General features: G+C 44.3%; 1 protein-coding gene across 2 annotated transcripts in view; it reads right to left on the minus strand.

The window, feature by feature from the left end:
- The window catches only part of LOC143037958 (tyrosine-protein kinase CSK-like), a 712082-nt gene that overhangs the window by 212929 nt on the left and 474153 nt on the right, over positions 1 to 25000 (minus strand). For both annotated transcript variants that reach the window (XM_076206677.1, XM_076206678.1), the window contains one exon: positions 10325 to 10672. The gene's annotated coding sequence lies outside the window, so the exon portion shown is untranslated. The remainder of the gene's footprint in view (positions 1 to 10324; positions 10673 to 25000) is intronic.

Genomic DNA, 25000 nt, shown 5'->3' on the forward strand with positions numbered 1-25000 from the left:
CTCCGTCCTTCTTTCTCCCTCCCTCTCTCACGCCTTTCTTTTCCTCTTTCTTCTTCCCCGCTCTTCTTTCGCCCCCCTCCCCCCGATCTTTTTCCTCACCCCCCGCCCCCCGAAATTGATTTTGGGGGCCAAGAAAGCGAAGTTTCTGTTCCAAATTGCTCCGTTTCTATTTACGTCCGCTAAACTTTTTCCGCAAACCGATACAAACACGGGCACCAGTTACCTGCCTGCGTCTCAACCTTCAAGTAGTTGTAGGAGTAACAGTTGTTGTTGTTGTTGTTAGTTATTATTGTTATTGTTGTTGTTGTTGTTATTATTTATTATTATTTATTATTATTTATTACTATTTATTATATTATATAATTATATTATAATTATATTATTACATTATTACATTATCATTGTATTATTATATTACTATTATACTATTATATATTACTATTTCATCATTAATTTTATTATTTTATTATTCTATAATTATTATCCTTATTATTGTTATTATGATTCTCCTTATCATAATTATTGTTATTATTAGTTATCTTTATTATTACTATTATTATTAATTATTATTATTACTATTACTATTATTATAATTATTATTCCTTTTACTATTATTATTATTATTATTATTGTTATTATTATTATTATTATTATTGCTGCTGTTGTTATTATTATTATTATTATTATTATTATTATTATTGGAAGGGTGTCGTTACTTGCGGCGAAGGTCACGGGGATGGCGATTCGAATCCTGCCACCGGCGAAGTTGAACCATGGGCATGGTTCATTAAATTCCACTCTGCAAAGTCCTCTGTGAGGGGCACCGTCCTAGCCTTCCGATAGGGGTTGTTTGTGACGTTAAACCATATCATTATTACTGCTGTTATCATATTATTACTATCATTATTATTATTATAAACTTAATAATAATAAAATCCCACATCGAGGTCTTTTTTCTAGCTGTCACCAGACGATTTTATTCAGTTTAGGGAAACCACTTCACAGGTCAACCCTTCTCTGGCGACTGGCACCTGTCCCTTTATCTTGACTGTCGTCAGGAGATTTTATTCGCGTGTGATTTCCATTCGGCCGCGAAGGGATTAAAAGACGTTTCGGTCTCTTTATAGATTTTATTTTGGCTAACGCCACACGATCAGCTTTGGGGAAAAAGCATCCAAGCGGTAACAGAGAGATGTGCCTCCCTGTTCACACGTGTGCGGGTGTGTACTATATGTACGTATGTACTGATTTGTACATATGTACTATATTGGTATGTACAGTATATATGTACTGGTATGTACGTATGTACTCCATGTACTGATATCTATGTATAATATAAGTATATACATACAGTCACAAATACATGAACAAAAGTGTGTCTGTGTGTGGAGAGAGAGAGAGAGAGAGAGAGAGAGAGAGAGAGAGAGAGAGAGAGAGAGAGAGAGAGAGAGAGAGAGAGAGAGAGAGAGAGAGAGAGAGAGAGAGAGAGAGAGAGAGAGAGAGAGAGAGAGAGAGAGAGAGAGAGAGAGAGAGAGAGAGAGAGAGAGAGAGAGAGACACACACACACACACACACACACGGAGGAAAGGGACGGGGTGAGGGAGGAGGGGATTCAATGGGCAGTGACGGGACCGTCGGATAGAGTCGGAACCAGGCTTCTTCAACCGACTGTACGTGTCATGAGCATTGTGAGGGCTATCTCTGCGATGGTTATAGGGCGCGCACTATTGTGTATACATGTATACATCCTTACACATACATACACATATGCACACAAACACACATGCGCACACAAACGCACATACACACACAAACGCATATGCATACACATACACACACAAACACACACATACACAAACGCATATACACACACAAACACACACAAACACACATGCACACACAAACGCACATACACAAACACACAAATACACATGCACAAACACACAAACATAAACATACATGTACACACAAACGTACATGCACACACATACACACAAACACACACATGCACACATGCTCCCTCAGGGTTCACAGGATCCGCTGGCCTTGGTCGCGTCATTTAAACGATGTTTGTTTTTCCTTCACATCGCGAAACACATTGTGCATAAAACCGCGACGAAACACCTTAAGGTAAATGCACAGTTAAAAAAAATAAACTAAATACATCATGAGCTACTAACACATCCCATGAGTTCCCCACAACTCTTGGTATCATTATCATATCGTATATGAACCGCCTACGGTGCGGACATTTATTTCTTCCCTTAATGTACTACGAGAAATAAGCGATGCGTATGACTGCCCACCAGGTACACCCGAACAAGAAGCTCTCGGGCAAAGCACATCTGAATTTCGTTGCGTTTTTTCCTCTTCGGCAAAACTCACCTGAAGGTAAAACTTCAGATTAGATTATTTATTCAGCCCGGGATGGACTGTAATGGATTCATGCGAAAACTCACCCGTGACTAATAAAGAACCCAGCGTCCATTAGGGTCGCCGCAGCGGCAGATGCCGCAACCGCAGATGCGGACATCGTCCATGTGTTCGCACTCAGTAGCAGTAATGGCTGACGCTCTTTCTCCTCACTCATCCCCCCTGCTTCTCTCTCTCTCTCTCTCTCTCTTTTTCTCTCTATGCTTTTCTCTCAATCTCATTGTCTCTTTTTCTCTCTGCTGTTCTCACACTTTTCTTTCTTTCTGTCTGTCTGTCTCTCTCTCTCCCTCCCTCCCTCCCTGTGTGTGTGTGTGTGTGTGTGTGTGTGTGTGTGTGTGTGTGTGTGTGTGTGTGTGTATGCATGAGTGTTTGTACATGTATATACGTGTGTCACTACCACATACACACATCATTACGCTGGTATGCAAGGAAGAGAGGGAAAAAAAGAGGAGGAAAACGAGTGATTTTATGTATTATCCTGTATGCGTGTCTGCAATCATTTCTTTGTGGTGCGAGTTAAAAAAGGACTTTACGCCAGTCACCTTTGCCCTATGTGCATGTCGAATAAGCCACAATGGAAGCGTGTTTCATTATGGATATTTATGTTGTGTGCGAAAGATTGTGCGTACGTACATGCACGTGTGGTTACGTGTATGTGTATATACATGCACACTACTCGTGGTGTGTGTGCCTGTGTTTGTGTGCGTGTGTGCATGTATACACACATACTACTCGTAATATGCGTATGTGGTTCACCATGGTCTTGGATCACGTGTTGCTCTCGTGATCGACAGCTATTTCCCTCCCGGAAGAAAGCTTAGATCTCATATATGACCGATCTTAGGGTAATGCACCTTACACACACACACACACACACACACACACACACACACACACACACACACACACACATACACACACACAACTCCCCGCCAGGAGAGTTGGAGTAACGACTCGCAGCGTATCGATACTGAAATTATTTCAGCCCTGGGCGAGATTCGAACCCGGACCGCCGTAGTGGCGGCCGGGAACTCACACCACTGCATGTGTAGTCGCACACCAGGCAACATGAGTGCATGCACGCACATCCTCAACCACTCCTGAAATTTTCATTTGCAGGAAAACAAAGCGACAACTAGATGCCTCGGGGCGAGGTGTGATTCCAGAACGACCACGGCACTCCAGGTGGCAGTGCCAACGACGTGCTCTGCTGCCGAGTGCCGCAGAGTGCCAGGCGGGCGCGAGAGCTTGGAACAAAGGTTGCGTTCCCGACTTCGCCTTGCAGGAATATTATTCCCAGAACGAAGAGACATTTTAACTTTAATTGATTAATACCTGGACCAAGAGCACGTGCCTGCCCGTGGCTACCTAAAGAGATATTTCACGAACTCTGGGCATGGGCGTGACGTGTTGACTTCAGGCAGTTGATTTCAAGTGCGCGTGCGTGTCTGATTCCCCCACGGTCCTGGATCACGTGTTGGACTTGTGATCGACAGCTACTATCACCCACCCCCCTGACGAGAGCTCAGAGCTCATATGTAGACCAATCTATGGGTATTGCTGTGACCTTACACTGTGTATGCACGTGTGCTTATCCATGTACGTGCATGTGTACGAATATAATCACGCAAAAAAAATAATATAACACATGCACGCACACACACGCACACTCACACACACATACACGCGGCTTCCGAAGCTTGTGGAATTTCACACAAAACAGAATATAACGAAATATTAGAGAGCAGGATGAATTTGACCAAGAGAGCTGGGACAAAAGAAAGACCACAGTACAGTATTGCTAAAACTAAAATTTGATTGAACCCGAAGAGTTAATCAAACAAGCGAGACTAAAACATTTCCACCCGAACGCGCAGGAGAAGCATTGTGATGTACTTGAAGTTGAAGAGGAAAGAGCAGAAGGGATTTAGAGAAACAGAAAGAAAATAAAAGACAGAAAAATATAATCAGGCATGAACAATCTCTATATAATGTTTTTTTCTTTCACATTTCATAATTAAGAAAGAAAAAGATGAAAAATTAACGCAAGATAACTGTGCTAAACTGTGCTTCCTTTCCTCTCCTAGTGCGTTGGTGGCGCCATCGGAAGCGTGCTTGCTGCTCTCGCACTCAGCTCTGAGTTCGAATCTCGCACTCCTCTCCGATTTCCAGCAATGACTGTTACCTACCCTAAACAGTCCAAATTCATACTAGGACGAAGGTGACGGCTTCGGCCGCAGTTACGCGTCTCCTAGTGATAGGCCCCTCACCCTCTATTTCTCTCTTTCAACATCAACTCTGCTGTTGACAACTTGCATATTAATTCAGTCTGCCGCCAGGCGATTTTATTCAATGGAGGGGGGGGGAGGAAAGAGTTCCCGCCCCATACAGCGAAAACGTTCATTAATACATCAGCCCCCTCTGCATGGCCCCCTACTCCTAACCGAACATGAATAAGTTCATACCTATTGCACACTTTCCTGGTATTCTTCATCTAATAATTTATTTACTTATTTATTTATTCATTTATCTCTGTTTGTTCCTCCGTTTTCTTCACCGCACTTCCCACCTCGTCGCCATTTATCCTATTCCTTATCAGAAAAATTAAATTCATCCCTTCCAGTGTTAATGGAGTTAGGGGAGGGGGGGTGAGGGAAGTTTGCAAGAGGGCATGACGTGCACCTCCATCTCAATTTTTTTTCTCTCAAAATCTATTCAAATGGAGATATTCATTCCTGTTTCAGACCTCAGGTCCTGGACATAACTTCAAAGTGCACCTAGTCTTCGCGACCCAACCTTTCCCCCCCACCTCTCCCCCTCTTCCCCCCCCCTTTCCCCCCGAAACTGCCTCGTTGACCAGACGTCGCCCCTCCAAGTTCCAGACCCGAGATTTCGGATTTCGCGAATCCGGGCATCAGGAAACTCGCCCTTAGGGCGTCGCGCCCCAAGGCTCAGAGTTTCATCAAACGAGGCGCGGATCCGAAGTCGCGCACGCCGAAGGGGCTCCTGGTTCTGGTGGTAGATGGAGGTCGATGGAGGTGGTAGAAATGGTGGTTGCAGATATGGTGGTAGAGATTGTGGTAGCAGATGTGGTTGTAGAGATGGTAGTGGTTGTGATGGTGGTAGAGATAGTGGTAGTAGAAATAGTGGTGATAGATATGGTGGTGGTAGAAATGGTGGTGGTAGAAATGGTAGTGGTAGAATGGTGGTGGTAGAGATAGAGATGATAGTGGTGGTGGTAGTTCATGTGGTAGCAGAGATGGTGGTGGTTGTGGTAGAGATAGGGATGATGGTGGTGGTAGTAATGGAACTTGTGGTGGTAGTGGTGGTATCGTTGGTGTTGATGGTATTGGCGGTGATGGTGCTAGTTGGTACTGGAGGTGGTATACGTAGCGGTGATTGTGTTGGAGGTGGTAATGGTAGTGGTAGTTAGCACGGTTATGGTGGTTGTGTTGGTAGAGGTGATGATAATTTAATGGTGGTGGTGGTGGAGATACAGATGATGGTGGTGGTGGTAATGGTGGTGGTAGTAGTAATGACGGTAGTGATAGCAGTGGTGCATGGTGATAGTGTTGTGATGGTAACGCAGGCCGTGGTGGTAGTGGTGATGGTAATGATAGCGGAAGTAATGATGTTGGTAGTGATGGTGGTAGTTGTGGTGGTGTTGGTGGTGGTGTTGGTGGTGGTGTTGGTGGCGTTGTTAGTGTTGGTGTTGTTGTTGTTGTTGGTTGACTGCTTCTCAGGACTATCAATTTCTCCTAATTTCCCTCCGTCCATATTGCCTCCATCCAGTGGCCTCTGCCTGGTCTGAACACAGCGTGGTCGACCAGTCGTCAAGTCGACCAGTCGACAAGTCGAACAGTCCGCGGAGGGTCTAGTTCTACCCTCGACTCCTGGCAATGCTATCTTCCCCTCCCGGCGATTAACCTCGCATATTCTATTCTAGCTGACGCCAGGCGATTTTATTCACTTGAGAGAACGTCACCACACTAAAGGGTTAAGTAGTTAGTATTTCTGCGGCGAAAAACCAGCGTTTCTATCCTTGGGGGTTAATATGGCCCCGAAGTGATGGAGTCATGGAGGGCGGGAAAGGATATGACAGAGAGGTAGAGAAGGAGAGTAAGAATTAAATGATCAGCATTTTCTATTTATTTATTTATCTATTTATTGGAAAGTATTCTCCAATCATAAAAGAATGTTGCGCCACTCTGGTCCGTAGGGGTGCAGCTAAATACCTAAAATAATGACGATGTTATTCAGGCTGTCGACAGATGATTTTATTGAGGTGACGGGACGTCACCGGTCAGGGAGGTCAAGAGGTCTCACCTAAGGGCTATTTTCCAACAGAACACAACTGGCCGTCGTCCTTCGCGACAATACATCCAATGTTGTCTCGCTGAAGTTATGGTAGAGGTTGACTGGCATGTATAGTCAGGGGGAGGGGGAGGGGGGAGGGGAAGAGGGGAGGAGGGAGGGGAGAGGGGAAGGAGGAATGGGAAGGAGGCGAGGGGGAGAGCGGAGATAGGAGGGCCAAGGGGGAGAGGGGAAAGAGGGGAAGGGAAGAGAGAGGAGGGAGGTGTCATCTTCAATGTATTTCAACCCGAGACAGGAGGGGAGAGAGAAAAGAAGAGGAGGGCGAGCGGGGGAGAGAAGAGAGGGAGAGGGAAGAGGAGAGAAGAGGAGGGCGAGCGGGGGAGAGAAGAAGAGGGGGAGAGGGAAAGGGAAAGGGGAGGGGGAGAGGGAAAGGGAGGGGGAGAGAGAAAAGGGAGGGGGAGAGGGAGAGAGAGCGGGGAGATGGCGAGAGAGAGGTGGGCAGCCACTCAACCCAACGACCTCGCTGCCGAAGCAGTTGGTGGACTCGAACCCGGGTTCTCGATAGTAACCAATGCGCCAATTTTCAGACTCAGTCCTGGTTGACACCAGCAGGAGACAGGACCCCGTGCAGAGGGTAACCACTTGTTTATGTTTACAAACAAACCAGTTGTGTGCCATCATGATGAATTGGGGAGGGGGAGGGGGAGGGAGAGGGAGAAGGGGAGAAGGGGAGGGGAGGAGAGAAGGAGAAGAGGTGAAGGGGAAAGGAGAAGAAAGGGAGAGGGGGAGAAGGGGTGGGGAGGAGCAGGGGATAGGGGAGGTGGAAAGAGGGAGGGGGGAGGGGGGTGGAACAGGAAGGGGGACGGGGGAGAGGAAGAGCAGGGAATAGGGGAGGTGGAAAGAGAGAGGGGGAGAGAGGGGAGTGGAACAGGGAGTGGGAAGGGATAGGGGGAGAGGGAGAGAGGGAGAGGGGGGAAACATTCACTTACACTCTGCTTCAATCCCTCATGGACTACCAATGACTCCTACTACCCCTTGGCTGGGGGTAGGGCACCCAGGGCAAAGGTACCGGCTACGGCGGCAACAAAGCGTGTGGGAAGGTGTGGACAAGATGGCGGTTGCCCGGGCGTGGTTGCCCGCTTTGTGGCATCGAGTGCACAGGGTGATGCAAAATGAATCGACCAAATGTACCTGCTGACTGGCTGATGCGCCCTAATGGTCAACTCATATCTGATCATTCCCATTTGTCAATTTAAATATCTTAACAATATCTGAAATACAAGCGCACGAACACACATACGCCGCTCGATGGTGTAGTGGTACCGTGGTCGACCGCTGATTCGGAGAACAGAGTTCGAGCCTCCCCCAGGGATGAAATTTTCAGCATCGCTGCATTGCGAGGCGGCACTCCAACTCTGATGAGCAAGGAGAGAGAGAGAGAGAGAGAGAGAGAGAGAGAGAGAGAGAGAGAGAGAGAGAGAGAGAGAGAGAGAGAGAGAGTGAATGTGTGTGTGTGTGTGTGTGTGTGTGTGTGTGTGTGTGTGTGTGTGTGTGTGTGTGTGTGTGTGTGTGTGTGTGTGTGTGTAAGGTCACATTTTTACCCATAGATCAGGCTATGGATATGGGTTCTGAGATCTTACTTGGGAAGGTAATAGCTATCGATCACAAGACCAACACATAATCCATGACCGTAGTGATCATTCACACGCACACACAAACACACACACACACACACACACACACACACACACACACACACACACACACACACACACAAGCGCTTAAGTCAAATTCTTCTCTGTGTGTGTTTTGGTGGCGCAATCGAAAGCGTGCTGGTCTCGCATTCGCTTAGTCGTGGGTTCGAATCCCGCACTCCTCTCCGATTCCCAGCAATGATTGTTGTTACCTGTCTCAACAGTCCCCAAATCACATAACAGGGCAAAGGTGACGGCTACTCATCGCCTCCTGGCGTAAGCTCCTCACTCCCTACCATCCCTCTCTGCGTGAGCGTCTTTCTTATTATTACACTGTGAGTAACGTGCTACACGCTACGCCACACCAGCCTCCTCCTTCACGGCCAAATGCTTCAGCCGAGACTGTGACGCAATGAATAAAACATTTCGTCTGAAACAAACAGAACATCGACGAGAAGCCGAGGACGAGTCCGACTTCTTAGTCTCGGTCCATTTGTGTCTAATAATATAAACATTCTAAGAGGTCTCCGCCGCGTTTGTCAGGGTTTGTGGTTAATGGAGTGGACAGTTGGGACCACAAGTTCTTCGTAGACTTCCTATCCGTACAATAGTTGTGACACACACATATACATTTTTTTTTCTTTTTTGCTCGTGAATAATAAGTAAAAAGGCACGACTTTGCCTTTGTAACCAAGTTCGCCATCCACTTGCGGTCTTCCAGCGCCTCACACCGATGTCTATTTGAAGACCACACGACACGTGAGCGCGGTCGTGGAGCGTGTACCCCGAAGAGCGTCCTCGCGTCTCTCATCAAATAAGTCTAATGACAGGCGGTCAAAGTCAACCGTTCCGTCACAGCGCGGAAGCTAGTTTCGACTCCTGTCCAGACTGCCGGAGACGACCCACTTGCCTCGGTTCACCGAGCATACAGGGCAAAGGTGAACATATTTTGTTTTGGCTGACGCCAGGCGATTTTATTCTATTTGGATGTGGCCCTCCTGAGAGAAATATATATATATATATATATATATATATATATATATATATTTATATAATATATATATATATATAGAGAGAGAGAGAGAGAGAGAGAGGGGTACAATCACACTTTAAGGAATTTATTATGGCTAACAATAAACGATTTCCACCAGTTTATGTGTTCCCTGTGGGTGCTGGATTAAAAAAAAAATCAACACAAAATAATAACATAAAAATGATTAACCCATAAAGGTTCAGTTCTCCCTTTAGACATTTTATTCTGGCTAACATCAGACGATTTTAATCAGTTCTGAGGTCTCAACCCCACACCCACGCCCACCCACGGACGTAAGAAGATTAATTAGACAAAGACAAGAACATGGATTGCGAGACAAAGGGCTGCATTCTCAAATCTTACTTAAGTCTCATATTTAGTCTTATATTAAGTCTTGATGTTGCACGGGTTCACACGTTCGGAGAACATACTTAAACTTCTCATTACGTTTTTACGAATTCCGCATTTATTCTCTCTGTCGTCAGCGGATTCTATTCAGTTCAGGGTGACCTCCTCCTCCTCCTCCTCCTCCTCCTCCTCTCCCTCCTCCTCCGAAGCGAAGGGTCTAACTCTATCTCGAGCTTACTTTGATTAATCCTTTAATTGCGGTTTTACGGTTTTCGTGCTTAACTACCGCCAAGCAATTTCCCTCGCCTGAGGGTGATTATAATCAATTAAACGAGCTAATTATTTGATGAGTTAATGAAGACTCGCGTATATATGTTCTTGTGTAAAATATTTTAATACCCACCCGTTTTATCGACACATGACGGAACTATGGGCCCTGGTGGAGCTAGTCTTACGCTTTAGACAAGTCCAAGAAGACAGTCTGAGAAAGACCTTTACTCACGTTCAAGTAGACAGAAGCCCTGACGACGCAGCGAAGACTCGAAACGTGTGACACCGAGCTCGCTGACGTCTGCGTCGGGAGGGATCGGGAAGGGCGTTCTCCGCGGAGGAGAAGGAGCCCGCTGGATCGAGGGGCAGAGTCGAGGGGGAAGGCTCCTGGCTGCCTAAGCGCTGAGTATCGGGCGGTCTTTCATAGTCGAAGTGGGCGGCCGCGCGGGACCGAAGAGGCTGTTCCCGAAAGATGCACAGGAACCAGCCTGGGAGCTCGCCGTGGCCGTTTCTGGTTGCGGGCGCCCTGGCGCGCGACCCTGGTCTCCCGTTCTTCTTACTTACGCCACCTCAGCTAAGTCTGTAAGAGAGAAGAACACTGTATTAGGTGAGGAACTATGAATGTGTCTCTCTCTCCTCTCTTTATACATCACGAAGAGAACGAAAAAACGTAGAGACTGAACAACTTTACACTAGGCTTAATGACCCCATTATGGGCCGATAGCCTAAAAAAAATCCTCTTTCTTTCTCTGTCCACAATTCATTCAGAAAATCAGCATGGAATTAATCTGATACAGACAAACACACACACGCGCACACGCACACACATCATAAGTGACTTATAGATGTGTATAATATGCATATCGATAATAGAAGTTATAATTATGAGAGAAGCAACAATGGTACAGGATATCGGCTGACCAAACTGTGACTCTCCCCTTTCATTTTTATTTGTGGAAAATATGTAAACAAACACATCATGAAACAGATAAGTAGATAAATGAATAATAAACGAATAAAGGTAAGTAAATGAATAAACAAATGAATAAATGAATTATAAGTAAATAAGTATTTAGCAATCGATTATGAATATACACTATAGCATCTCATCAACAGAAAACGGGAGGCGTGTATGGATATATAACAACTCAACAATAGAGAACGGGAGGCGAGTATGAATATATAACATCAACAAAAGAAAACGGGAGGCGAGTATGAATATATAGCATCTCATCAATAGAAAACGGAAGGCGAACATAACTATATAGCATCTCATCAATAAAAAATAAAAAAAAACTGGAGGCGGGTACCGATGATTAATATTTTTTCGAATCGACTGACACGTCCATCTCTTCAACACATTAAAACTATTTTGTCTATCTTATCTATCTATGTGCCAAGGGCCCCTTTCCCCTTATAAAGGGGGTAGCCAGCAAAGGCACACAGCTACTCCCTATCCACCACCCTTTCCTCCCTCTCATCTCAGCTTCTCGTGGATGTCGGGTCATCCCTGAATCCCGCCCACTTGCCCGGGTCTGAGGCAATGCGCAACTTTGTAAAAAATATTGTATTTCTTCCAGCTATCGCCACGTGGTTTTAGTCATGTGAAGGGGGATAGTGGACCCGAGATAGAGCGGGGTCACGGCCGGTCGGGACCCCATCACCCTTCCCCCTACGCCCCCCCCCCCCAGCTGAATACAAGCACATGGCGTTATTTGGAACAAGGCCTCCTCCGTGAAGGTCGGGAGGATGCCAGGCCCGCAAAAATAATAAAATAAATAATGATAATAATACATACATACAATCATATACCAAGGCTTTTTCCCCCTTACAAGGGAGGTAGCCAAAAAGGGAAAGGCATCAAATCATTCCCACCCATTCCATCCCTGAATACACTCCACACCACTCCACCCTCCCTCTTATCTTAACACCTCTTGGATGACGGGACATCCCTGCACCTTGTCCACTGCCCTGTGTCAGAAGCAGTGTCGCAAGACACAGCACATCCACAGCAAGGCCGCTTCATTAAATCGGCGACCCCCCCTCTCCGTCCCCCCATGCATAATAGAAGACGGGGAGAAATCCCTTCGGGCTGCGTCAAATTTTGCTCACACATACTACCTCACCCCCCATCCCCCCGCCCATTCCACCTCATGCATCACAACATCATCCATATACAACCATTCTCCATTCACCCCTGTCTTCTGTCCTCTCCCGTCCTTCCTCAACAGACATTCCCCTCTTCCCCAAAGCCCCCTTCACCCCATCCATCCACCTCATCCTAGGACGTCCCCTCATGTTCACTTTCTCCACATCTGCCTTCCATACCTCTTTTACTAGTCTTTTTGCACTCATTCTTTCCATGTGTCCAAACCATCCTAATACTCTTTCATCAACCCTATCTCCCAACTAATAATAATAATAATAATAATGATAATAACAAAACTAAACAAATAGAAATAATAAAAAAGAGGAAGAAGAGGAAGAAGAAGGAAAATAAGAAGACGAAGAAGAAGCAGAAGACGTAGAAGAAAACGAAGAAGAAGTAAAGAAGACTAATAATAATAATAAGAAGAAGAAGAACAAGACGAAGACGTAGAAGATGAGGAAGAAGGGACTTCAGTTAGGTTCGTTACTGTGTTCAAAGGATCAATGCAACGCTACGTTAATGTGTCTGAACCTGGGGGGGGGGAGGATTAAAATGTGGACTACTCGAGGATGAAGAAGAAGAGACATCTTGTTCATTACTTCTAAGCTCAGCGCTGCACAAGCTCGCAGGCCATACGGCGGAGAGAGATACAAAGAGAGAGGGAGAGAGAGAGAGGGGGAGAGGGAGAGAAAGAGAAAGAGGCAGGGAGAGAGGGAGAGAGAGAGGGAGAGAGAGAGGGAGAAAGAGAGGGAGAGGGTGGCAAGGAAAGAGAGAGAGAGGCAGGGTGAGGTAGAGGAAGAGAAAAAGAATGAGAGAAAGGCAGGGAGAGAGAAGAGAGAGGAGAGAGAGCGGGCAGGGAGAGAGAGAGAGAGAGAGAGAGAGAGAGAGAGAGAGAGAGAGAGAGAGAGAGAGAGAGAGAGAGAGAGAGAGAGACAGCGTTTCACTTCATAATGAAACATAAATGATAATGCGACGCATTTTACCGTAATCCTTCAGCTACCACGATGATTAATTATCAACGCTTTGATTACGTCAAACGTTAAAAAAAACGAGAAAGTAAAAAATCCAAGCACCGAGTCGTGACAGAAAACTCAAAATTCCACAAAGGACTTTGACACAGGCATGATCCCAAAGGAGTAAAAAAAAAAAAAAAAAAAAAAAAAAAAAAAAAAAAAAAAAAAAAAAACCACTGTCTACTGTACAAACAATGATCTCAACAAAACCTCTATTCCTATCATAACCAGCAATCTCCAATCACTCTCAGAGATCAAATTATAATGGCCGACAGAATATTGGTCGTGAAAATGTAAATATAATTACGTAATACAAACAACAAATATTGTCACCATCCCTTGGAGTGGCTTCCACAATTAATGCTTAATCATCTCCAACCCTCCCCCACCACCACCACTACCACCACCACTATCGCCCCTGCCAACATCGCCTCTAATGAAGAATACCATTGCCACCACCAACAACAACTTTCATCACCAATAATAGTACAAAATATAGTAGTAATAGTAGTTTGTAGTGGTAACAGCAATAGTACCCAATATTACAGTTGAAGCAGTACATGTAGTTTTATGTGTAGTAACAATAACTACAGAAAATGACAACAATGGCAATAATAATAGTAACAAAAGGAGGAGGAAGACGAGGAGGAAGACGAGGACGAAGATGAGGAAGAAAAGGAGTTGGAGGAAGAGGAGCAGCTGGAAGAGGAGGAGGAGGAGAAATAGAAAGAAAAAGAGGAAAAAGAGGAACAGGAGAAGAAATGAAGAAGGAATAGTACAAGTATGCCAGTAGACGTAACAAGACGGGTTATGGTACTAGACAAACAACAGCAGGACATAAGGCGAGGCGATGCTCCTCATGTACAAGGCAAACTCCGTCAGTAACACGATCCATTATGCGGAAAGAAAGCCGGACATCCCCGGCGACAAGGCCAGAATATTCAAATTAGCCGGACGCGAATTAGCAGCCGCGGTATCGAAAATTGATTACCAATTAAGGCAAATTCGTGTCGCAATATAAATGATTAAACCCAAACCACGCACATACCTACTTCACACATAAACAAACAAACACACACGCACGCATAAATAAACACAAGTACAGCAGTAAACAACTAAGAACGTCACCCTTACACAAACACACACTCTTTTACTAATACACACACACGTATAGGCACACAAAAATGTTATATACATAAAGAAAATTCGTACATCCACGCACACACGCTCGCACACACACACACACACACACACACACACACACACACACACACACACACACACACACACACACACACACACACACACACACACACACACACACACACACAGAGCGGCCTCCCACAAGTCATTCCCATTACCCCCTCCCCCCTCGGGGAAGTCCTTCAAAGGAACCACACAATCGGAGCTGCCTGTGGCTCGCGTCAAGGGACGGACGGTGCAAGTTTGGCCTGTGTGTTATAGCATCCGTTTGAAAGAGAATGACATGCACAGGGTCAAACGGATATATATATATCTATATATATATATTTATATTTTTAGAGATATATATATATATATAGAGAGAGAGAGAGAGAGAGAGAGAGAGAGAGAGAGAGAGAGAGAGAGAGAGGGGGGGGGAAAAAGAGGGATATATATATATATATATATATATATATATATATATATATATAGAGAGAGAGAGAGAGAGAGAGAGAGAGAAGGGAGAGAGAAGGGAGAGAGAGAAGGGAGGGAAAGAGAAGTGAGATAGAAAGGAGAGGGGGAGGGGAAGAGAGGGAGGGGGAGAGAGGGGGGGAGATTGAAGGGGAAGAGGGAGGGGGAGGGAGAGAGGGAGAGCGAGCAAAAGAAGGAAGATAGAGGGAAGAGAGAAGGAAGAGAGAAGGAAGAGAGAAGGAAGTGAGAAAGAAGAGAGAGGGAAGAGAGGGAAGAAAGAGGGAAGAGAGAAGAAAGAAGATAGAGAGTGAAAAGAGAGGGAAGGGAGAGGGAAGAGAGAAGAGAGCGGGAAGAGAGAAGACAACGGGAAGAGAGAGGGAAGAAATGAAATAGAGAAGAAAGAGAGAGGGAAAATAGAAGAGAATAGAGAGAAGAAAGAGAGCTAGGAGATAACAGAGAAGAGAAAGAGAGAAAAGAAAGATGAGATATAGAAAGAGACGAGAGAAATAAAGAGGAGGAAGAAAAGATATGATGAAAAGAAGAACTCATGCAAGTACGTAATCCAGGAAGGAGCTGAAACGAAGAAAATAAAAGAGGAGCACGATGAAGAGGAGGAAGAGGAGGAGTAAGATCAGGAGGAAGAGGACGAGGAGGAGAAGGAGTAGGAGATGAGGACGAGGAGGAAGAGGAGGAGAAGAGGACGAGGAGGAGAAGGAGTAGGAGATGAGGACGAGGAAGAAGAGGAGGAGAAGAGGACGAGGAGGATGAGGAAGAGTAGAAGGAAGATGAATCGATAGAAAGAGGGAGACGACGTTGAGATCAAGATGGAAAGCTGGCGGAGGGAAAGAGGAAAACACATAATCCAGGAGGATGTTAGAGCGGAAGAAAGAGGAGGAAGAAGAGGAAGAAATACGAAAAGAAGAAAAGAAAGGGGAAAGAAAGAAAGGAAAGAGGAAAGAGAGAAGGAAAGGGAAAGAGAGTAGGAAAGAGAGAAGGAAAGAGAGACGGAAAGGGAAAGAGAGCCAGAGGACGAGAGAAGAGAGCGAGGGGGTTGAGGCGGCGCGCGGTGGAAAGGAGTGGGGGGCGGTTGCCAAGACGACGGGCTACTCGAGGAAGAGGACGATGAGGAAGATGAGGAGGAGGAGGAGAAGGAGGAGGAGGAGGAGGAGGAGGAGGAAGAGGAGGAAGAGGAGGAGGAGAAGGAGGAGAAGGATATCTTCTCCTTCTTCTCCTCCTCCTCGTTCACCTCCTCTTCCTTCTCCTCGACCTCATCCATCTTTTCGTCCTCCACCTCCAATTCTTCCTCGTCCTCCTCCTCCACACGACGAAGCCTTGCAAGAAGAGTCCGTCGCTTCTTCAGCCAACTCTCACAAAGGCCCGAAAGCTTCTTGAAGGACGAAGGTTTCCACCCTCCTTTTCTTTATGTTGAGTCAACACTGGACAGAAGCGCTGGTAAGCTACAGACCATAACAACCGACCACGTAAACACATTGGCTAGGCCAGGCGTCTCGGCGATGCCCGACTCCTCTTCATGATCAATCTTTATCTATTAATTAATTAATTTATTTATTTAATATTTTTGAGGACCCCTGAAACTCCTTCCTTACCTTCAGTTGGGTCGGCCTAGCCTGATATCTTTTTATTCTTTTTTATTCATTTATCTGTTTATTTATTCATTTATTTATTCATTATTTTGAAAACCCCAGAAACTCCTTCATTTCCTTCAGTTGGTTTGGTCTAGCCTGATACCTCTTCATTATTTTTCTATATATTTTTTTTTAATTTATCTGTTTATTTATTGATCTATTTATTACTTTTGAGATCCTCAAACTCCATTAAGCTCCAGATTGAAAACCAGTGCTGCAAGCCCCTTACCCCCTTAACAACTCTACCCCTTTCAACTCCCAGAGGTCCCCTCAACCCTCAATTGAATAAAATCGCCTGGCGGCAGACAGAATCAAGCGTGGAAGAGTGAGACAGCGAGATGGTTAGGGGGGACACCTTAAGACTTTCGTTACTAGATAAATAAAAAATACAATAAGTAAATAAATAAATAAGTTAATTAATTAAATCGTCTGGCGGCAGTGGCCGATCCTTCCCGTCACTACCACAGGTTAGAAGAGTGATTCTTAACCGGGGGGGTGGGGGGGTGGGGGTGCGACCCCCTAGGGAGGCGTAGGTAATTTTCGGGGGGGGGGGCGAGAGCCTCAGGGGAAAAGTAGAAATTTTACCAGTTACGTGTTACTTTCTTGACAAGAAATGGGTCGATAATGTACAGGTAAGTTTATGAGACAATGCAGAAGTATCGTCGTTACTAACTCATATTTTCAAAAGTCTCCCAGTCATGCCAGTTGTCCTATGTATTGACCCCCCACCCTCCCTGCAAGGGGGGTCTATAGATGCAAAGGGGGGGCGTGGAGGAAAAGAACAATTCCTAGAGGGGGCGTGGTAGTAAAACGTTTAAAAAACATTGGGTAAGAAACGCAGAGGTCCAATGAAGTATTGAAATGCTCAGTTGCAACATAGTTTCACTTTTGCAATTTTTTTTAATTTTTTCTCGACAAGAAGCAAAGATGCTACGGAGAAGAAGAACAAAAGTGGAAGAGAAAGAAACAATGGAAGAAAGATGGAAGGATGTAGGGGGGAAGAAGATAGTGAGATGGAAGGAAGGAGGAAAGAAAGATGGAGGGACAGAAGACGCAAGGCTGGGGATAGAAGATGGAGGTGTGGAAGGATGGGAGAAAGGAAGAAAAGACGAGAGGGGAAAAAGGATTTAAAGAAGAAAGGAAGACAGGAAAGGGAAGGAAGATGGAAGGCAGGAGGGGGACGGAGAAGAGAGGGGGAGAAGGAAGGAAGGGACGAAAATGTACAAGAGGGGAGGAAGAGGGGAGAAAGAGGGGAGGAGGAAGGGAGGAGGAGAGGAGGAGGGGAGGAGGAGGAGGAGAGGACGGCGGAGAGGAGAAGATGCAAAGGTAGTGATGAGGGGAGAAAGAGGGGAGAAAGAGGGGAAGAGGAGGAGGAAGGGAGGAGGAGAGGAGGAGGGGAGGAGGAGGAGGAGGAGAGGACGGCGGAGAGGAGAAGATGCAAAGGTAGTGATGAGGGGAGAAAGAGGGGAGGCCGAGGGGAAGAGGAGGAGTGGACGGCGAAGAGGAGGAGAGGGAATGGTAGCAATGAGAAGAGAAAGAGGGGAGGAGGAGGCAAAGGAGATGAGAAGAGGAAGAGGGGAAGAGGATCGAGAGGAGAAGAGAGCCACGCCCGAGAGAGGGAGGAGAACGAGAAGGAGGAGAAGAACGAGAAGGAGGAGGAGAACGAGGAGGTGGAGGAGTAAGAGAAGGAGAAGGACGAGGAGAAAATGATGGAGAGAGGGAGCAGGCAACAAGACGAAGGTTGAAGCTGGTGGGAGGGGAAGAGGAAAGTACGGAATCCAGGAGAGGGATGGAGCGAAGAGAGAGGAGGAGGAAGACGAAGAAGAGGAGAAAGAGGAGGAATAGAAAGAAGAGGAAGAGGAAAAGGAGGAAGAGGAGGAAAAAGAGGAAGAGGAGGAAGAAGAGTAAAGAGAGGAAGGAGGAAAATGAGGAAGAGGAGGAAGAGGAAGAGGAGTAGAAAGAGGAAGAAGAGGAGGAAAAGGAGGAAGGGGGAAAAGAGGAAGAGGAGGAAGAAGAGGAAAAAGAGGAAGGAGGGAAAAGAGGAAGAGGAGGACAAGGAAGAGGAGGAAGAGGAGGAAGAGAAGGAAGAGGAGGAGGAAGAAGAGGAAGAGTACAATGAAGATGAATCGATAGAAAGAGGGAGACGGCGTTGAGATCAAGATGGAAAGCTGGCGGGAGGGTAGGAAGAGGAAGAAAGTACGGAATCCAGGAGGTGGGGGGGGGGGAAAGGGCTGGAACGAGGAAAAAGAGCGAAAGGTTTGCATTCCAGGTGCGCCGTTAACTCTGGAAGATTACAATTCTGCGATGTTATCTGTTCAGAGCTAACACTGTTACAAAATTCAGTGATAATCTTTACAGGAATGGGAAATGATCTCCCGGTCCCCCCGTCAAAAGGAACATACGCTTTCTACTCTGTGTGAAGAGCCTACTACGCCAGGAGGCGCTGAGTAGCTGCGGCCGAAGCCGTCACCTTTGCCCCATGCACATGCGCTTTCGGAATTGTTAGGTCAGGGAATTGACAGTGAACGCTGGGAATCGGAGAGGAGTGCGGGATTCGAACCCAAAAATAAGCGAATGTCAAATGCAACATGGACTCTCCACACTCACACTGTGTCATAGGACCAAAGAGAGATGGTGAGGATCCTATGCCAGGAGGCGCTGAGTAGCTGCGGCCGAAGCCGTCACCTCTGCCCTAATATTCACTTTAGGGAAAGGAGTGCGGGATTCGAATCCAAAACTAAGCGAATGCGAGACCAGCAAGCACGCTTCGGATGACGCCACCAACGCGTAGAAATGTCAAAAAGATTTCCAATAATAGTTTAAACTAAATGAATTCTGAACAATATAAAGTGGAAGGGACGAAAAGATTACAATGACCGAGAGCTTACACTATGAGGCACTTAGTTGAAACCACCGTCACATTTTCCCTACGTGTTAGGATAGCCAAAACAAGCGAAATGGGATATGCATTTGGCCAACAAGGTACAAAAAAAAAAAAAAAAAAAAAAGATATATATGTATAGTACTACTGTTTTTGCAAAACATGATTTCCCGAGCACAGGATTAGCGTAATTAAATATTCCACGGCCCATACTGCACTCTACCCTACTATAAACACTTTTCTAAATTCTGCTTGAAGCGATTAGCTATTAAATCAAATTCGATATAAGTGGACTGAAAGCGCTCAGGGATTTGTACGCTATTCCATAACACTAACCAGTACCGAACGTTCAATTTCCACCACTGCAGTTGACATCAATATGATTGACATCAACCCTGACATCAATACGACACAATTGAGATATCGTTACCTTTTTCACACACGGGTGATAATTACTAATACCTTCAGGGGGACGGGTATTCTGAAACGACTGAAGTTTGTCATTCATGGAGAGGGTGTGGTCAGTGTATAAACGGTACTTAAAGGTCAGATTATTTTAATCCCCCTTCTCCCTTCTTCCCCTACCCCATTCTCTCCCCACCCCATCCCCCCCATCCCGTAAAGATGGGGTATATATCCTACCTCAATCCACTTCAGTATCCTTTGATACACATTCATTGTCTCCTGTCAAACGATTTTCTTCAGCCGATGAAGATCACTCAATATGTGTCTACATTCAATACAATATTCATTATGGTTGTCTGGAGGTGATTTTATTCATCCAGGTCGACGCACTTTAAATAGTTTCTTCTGGATAACTGCAGACGATTTTATTCACCTTTGGGAAGGGGAAGGGGCATCGGGCTCAAGGGATTGCAGCGAAAACAATTTCCGTTGGCTCTCGCGAGTTTCCGATTTTATTTTTTTTCTCATATGGTGAAAAATCTGTCTTCGAAAGTTTACCGTAAAATACGATAGAAACAACGAGTCAACATATATACGAGTATATATATATATATATATATATATATATATATATATATATATGTGTGTGTGTGTGTGTGTGTGTGTGTGTGTGTGTGTGTGTGTGTGTGATTCACCATGGTTTTGGATCACGTGTTGGACTCGAGATCGACAGCTATTTCCGTCCCGGCAGAGAGCTCAGAGCTCATATCACCGATCCATGGGAAATGCTGTGTGTGTGTGTGTGTGTGTGTGTGTGTGTGTGTCTGTGTGTATGTGTATGTGGTTTCGTCATCAATAAACCACCTGTGGCATTTAAAACCTGTCGTGTTGCAAAGCAAAAAGAATCACAAATTTGGAAAAGATAAAAGCTTGTTCAATTAAAAATAGTTGTCAAAAAGAGGGAAAAAGACAGACAGAGAGAGAGAAAGAGAGGGGGGAGGGGGGGAGAGAAAATTAACAAATAAAAGTCCTTTGAAAATCTGTACAATAATGATGACGATCAACAGTACGATTCCCCAGAGGGAAGGATGAGTCCACACTCCATTACGGACGATAACGAAAATTTGACAAATTCGGTGAAAAAAAAAAGAAAGTAAAATCGACTATGCTGGATCGACCAGAACATTACATTATCGAGAAAATATGAACATTCATACTGTGTGTATGCATATATATATATATATATATATATATATATATATATATATATATATATAGAATATGTGGGGATGGGGTGGGTGGGAGTGGATTTATGGCTTTGAATTAGGCAGTCTCCTTTGTAAGGGGAAAATCCGTTGGTTTGTATATATATATATATATATGTATATATATATATATATATATATATATATATATATATATATATATATATATATATATATATACATATATATATATACGCACAAATAAATATAACTATTGTAGAACACATGCGTTTTCACCCAGTACAACAGGGGATCACAAATAATTTGAGCTAATACTCTAAACACACAGACGGATTTCGCGTCGTAGTACCCCCCGCCGGACGATGGACGAGTTCGTTCAAGAGCGATATAGACATAACATTTCGAGCAACATTCGAACAATTTCCAAGGCATCACTACATATCCCCACGAACTGATCAAGTCCTCAGTTTCTGTATCAAACTAATCAACAAGAAGGGAGGGACAGAGGGGAGGGAGGGAGTGGGAGGGAGTGGGAGGGGGATACGTGTGTGTGTGTGTGTGTGTGTGTGTGTGTGTGTGTGTGTGTGTGTGTGTGTGTGTGTGTGTGTATTCACTTGGTCTTGGTCTTTGGATCACGTGTTGGACTCGTGATCGACAGCTATTTCCCTCCTGGAAGAGAGCTCAGAGCTCGTAGGTCCGATCTATGGGTAATGCACACACACACACCCCCAACTCCCCGCCCACGAGAGTCAGAGTAACGACCCGAGGCACAGCGATACCGAAATAATTTCGGCCCTGGGCAGGATTCGAACTGGCTACTGGGAGCACTTCTGCTTCCCAGTTCAGCGCTCTACCAACTGTGCCACCGAATCGGTAACTGTGTGTGTGTGTGTGTGTGATCCCTGTCAAGTAACTTTCGATATTAAATGAAACAGTAACATAATATCTGTTATGTATCACTCATTCACTCACACACACAGTGTATATATATATATTATATATATATATATACGTATATATATATACATATATATACATATATATATATATATATATATATATATATATATATATACACACATTAACTATGCAGAATCCTTACCTCACAGTGGGGTACATATACTAAAGAACGTACAAGAAAACACAAGTGAAGATGGTAAGACAGATACCTCGTGTATTACATTTCCACACGAACAATGGGCATGTGTCTCAAGATGTATTACACGAAAAATATTGCCGTCTGCAATTTGCCTTTATCTCTTGTGTTTTTTATACGTACCCTAAGGTGATGTAGGTTTTACATACACACACACACACACACACACACACACACACACATATATATATATATATATATATACACACACACACATTAACTTTTTTATTTTAATTTCTTACAAACACGATCGAGATTAACGGATCACTGGAAGTATATTCGGAAACTGATACGCTGTCGGGCTAGGACTCGAACCTAACCGATACGTAACAAATGGACAATGACTTAATCAATTCTGTTATACAGTCACACACAGACATATATACTGTACATATACATTATATATATATATATATATATATATATATATATATATGCAAAAAGATCACAAAACCACGTGATCCAATAAATTGCTGATAACCACAAAGGAAACCGGAAAAAGAAACTAAAAATTCTTTTTCCGGTTTCCTTTGTGGTTATCAGCAATAAATATATATATATATATATATATATATATATATATATATATATATATATATATATATATATATATATATATATATATATATATATACACAAATATTTACTGTTAACAACGCCTCCCCTATCACCAACATCAAATATAAAACTTGGCTCAGGAGTCAGGCTCACCTTGGCGACGCAATCCATCAAACGCCAATCAATCAACCCGTCCATCATCCATCAACTCGCTACTCGGGCGCGACGCGACTTCTCCGTCCTCCGTGTCATCAACCTCACACTTCAACCCATCAACCTTGTCCTCGATAGGAACGAGTCTGTCCTCGAGTGTCACTCGCCTTCTCGAATGACAATTCACACTTCCTCCAGTCCATAGGCAGCGTTCAGTATATATCGTTCAGCAGGTGATCATTGTACTTGTTAAATCACACGAACAATTATGAAACACTCCGATACTTTATGAAATCGTATTCCTATTAAAAGAATATATGACGATGTATTTTGTTTCATATATTAAAGCTTACTGGCCGAAACATTCTGGTAAGTGTTACGTCACTTGTGTGGCTAACAAGTTATCTACACATTGATCAACATGTAAGAATATATCGACGATCAAACACCGATTGTTCATTTTAAGATCACAAAGAACCTCATAAAACTAATTAATGAGTGATCTCCATCAGATTAATTAAAGCTGTGCACACGAAATCTACACAGTGCTCAATGTAATGTGATTTTTTTCTCAAACTGCACATTTTTGGTCATGTAGTGTCTGTGTGTTGATATCGCGCGTATACACGAACACACACACACACACACACACACACACACACACACACACATATCCATATTTTGTATTTGACAGAGATCACAGGTTTATACAAGATGAGCGCTAGATCAATTACTGCATCTATACTTGCAGCCGATCCAACGTAGGATGAAATTCCCAGAAGCGACGCGGCAGAGGCAGAGGCAGTCGTGCGGATCGTGAGATTGTGAGAGTGAAAATGGTTGAATATTATATATACATATATAAATATATATATATATATATATATATATTTTTTTTTTCAACCACATTAATTCACTTTAATTCCATGCCATCACAGTCGAGATAGACGCTGAGCTCGATGAAAGCATATATACGGAAACTGATACGTGGTTAAGCTACGGACTCGAACCCAGTTAAGACGTAACAAGTGACAGTGACTTAGCCCATTGCGCTATAAAGAGATAGGAGACCATTCAGTGTATGTAAAAATTATGTATGTATGTATATATATATATATATATATATATATATACATATAATATATATATACAGTACATTGTATAACCTCACCAGTGACAGTGTGATAACCCAAATCAGTACACTATGCAACCAACCGAACACCGACGCGCCATCCCTCCCTGCCCCTTGTCTACATGTTCATCTTACAATTGCGGTTCAGCCAGAATAGCCTGGCGTCATCACAGTGAAGTGGATCAACTGAAACAGGATCAATTGTTTTTTACCTTTACAATGGTTCCCTTCAGCTGAACAAAAATCACCCGGAGGCAGCAAAACATAGACACCAAAGGGGAAATCGAGATAGATTTAACCCCGTGGAGAACTTCACCGATTTCCCTCGACTGAATAAAATCGCTTGGCGACAGTCAGAATAGACGAGTCATATGTAGATAGTTCAGTGTTCCGTCTATCAGTTAAACTACATCACACACACACACACACACACACACACACACACACACACACACACACACACACGCACACACAGTGCAAACACCATACAAGAATTTAACAACAAACTAGAAGCTAAGAGATACAAAGCCGGTCACTACGAGCACAGCTCCCCTTTCTGTATAATACAACTAGGTAAATACACACACATATACACACACACACACACACAGACGGAGTGAATGAAAAACAAAACAGGGTTAAATGAGATAAATCATGAAAGTGTCACCTGAACTCAAAATTTCACTATTTTAACTGTGACGATGGCTGCGTACGAAATGCAATAAAATAATCACAAGACAGAGAGAATGTCAGCGCTGCCGCCGTCCGCCACTGTCACTTTCAGAATTTACGCGACACTACTTCGCTCTGAAGCTACGGCGTCCATCGCTGTACGCACTTTTGTACACTTCTGTACATTTGTGTACAGTACACACAACCGCACAGGTTATGTAAAAATGTCCATAGTAGGGCATCAATGCTTAAGGGGTTTGCTGT

This window comes from Oratosquilla oratoria, chromosome 23 (assembly GCF_046742065.1).
Source record: "Oratosquilla oratoria isolate Oo_2021 chromosome 23, ASM4674206v1, whole genome shotgun sequence".
In the NCBI taxonomy this organism is placed as follows: domain Eukaryota; kingdom Metazoa; phylum Arthropoda; class Malacostraca; order Stomatopoda; family Squillidae; genus Oratosquilla; species Oratosquilla oratoria.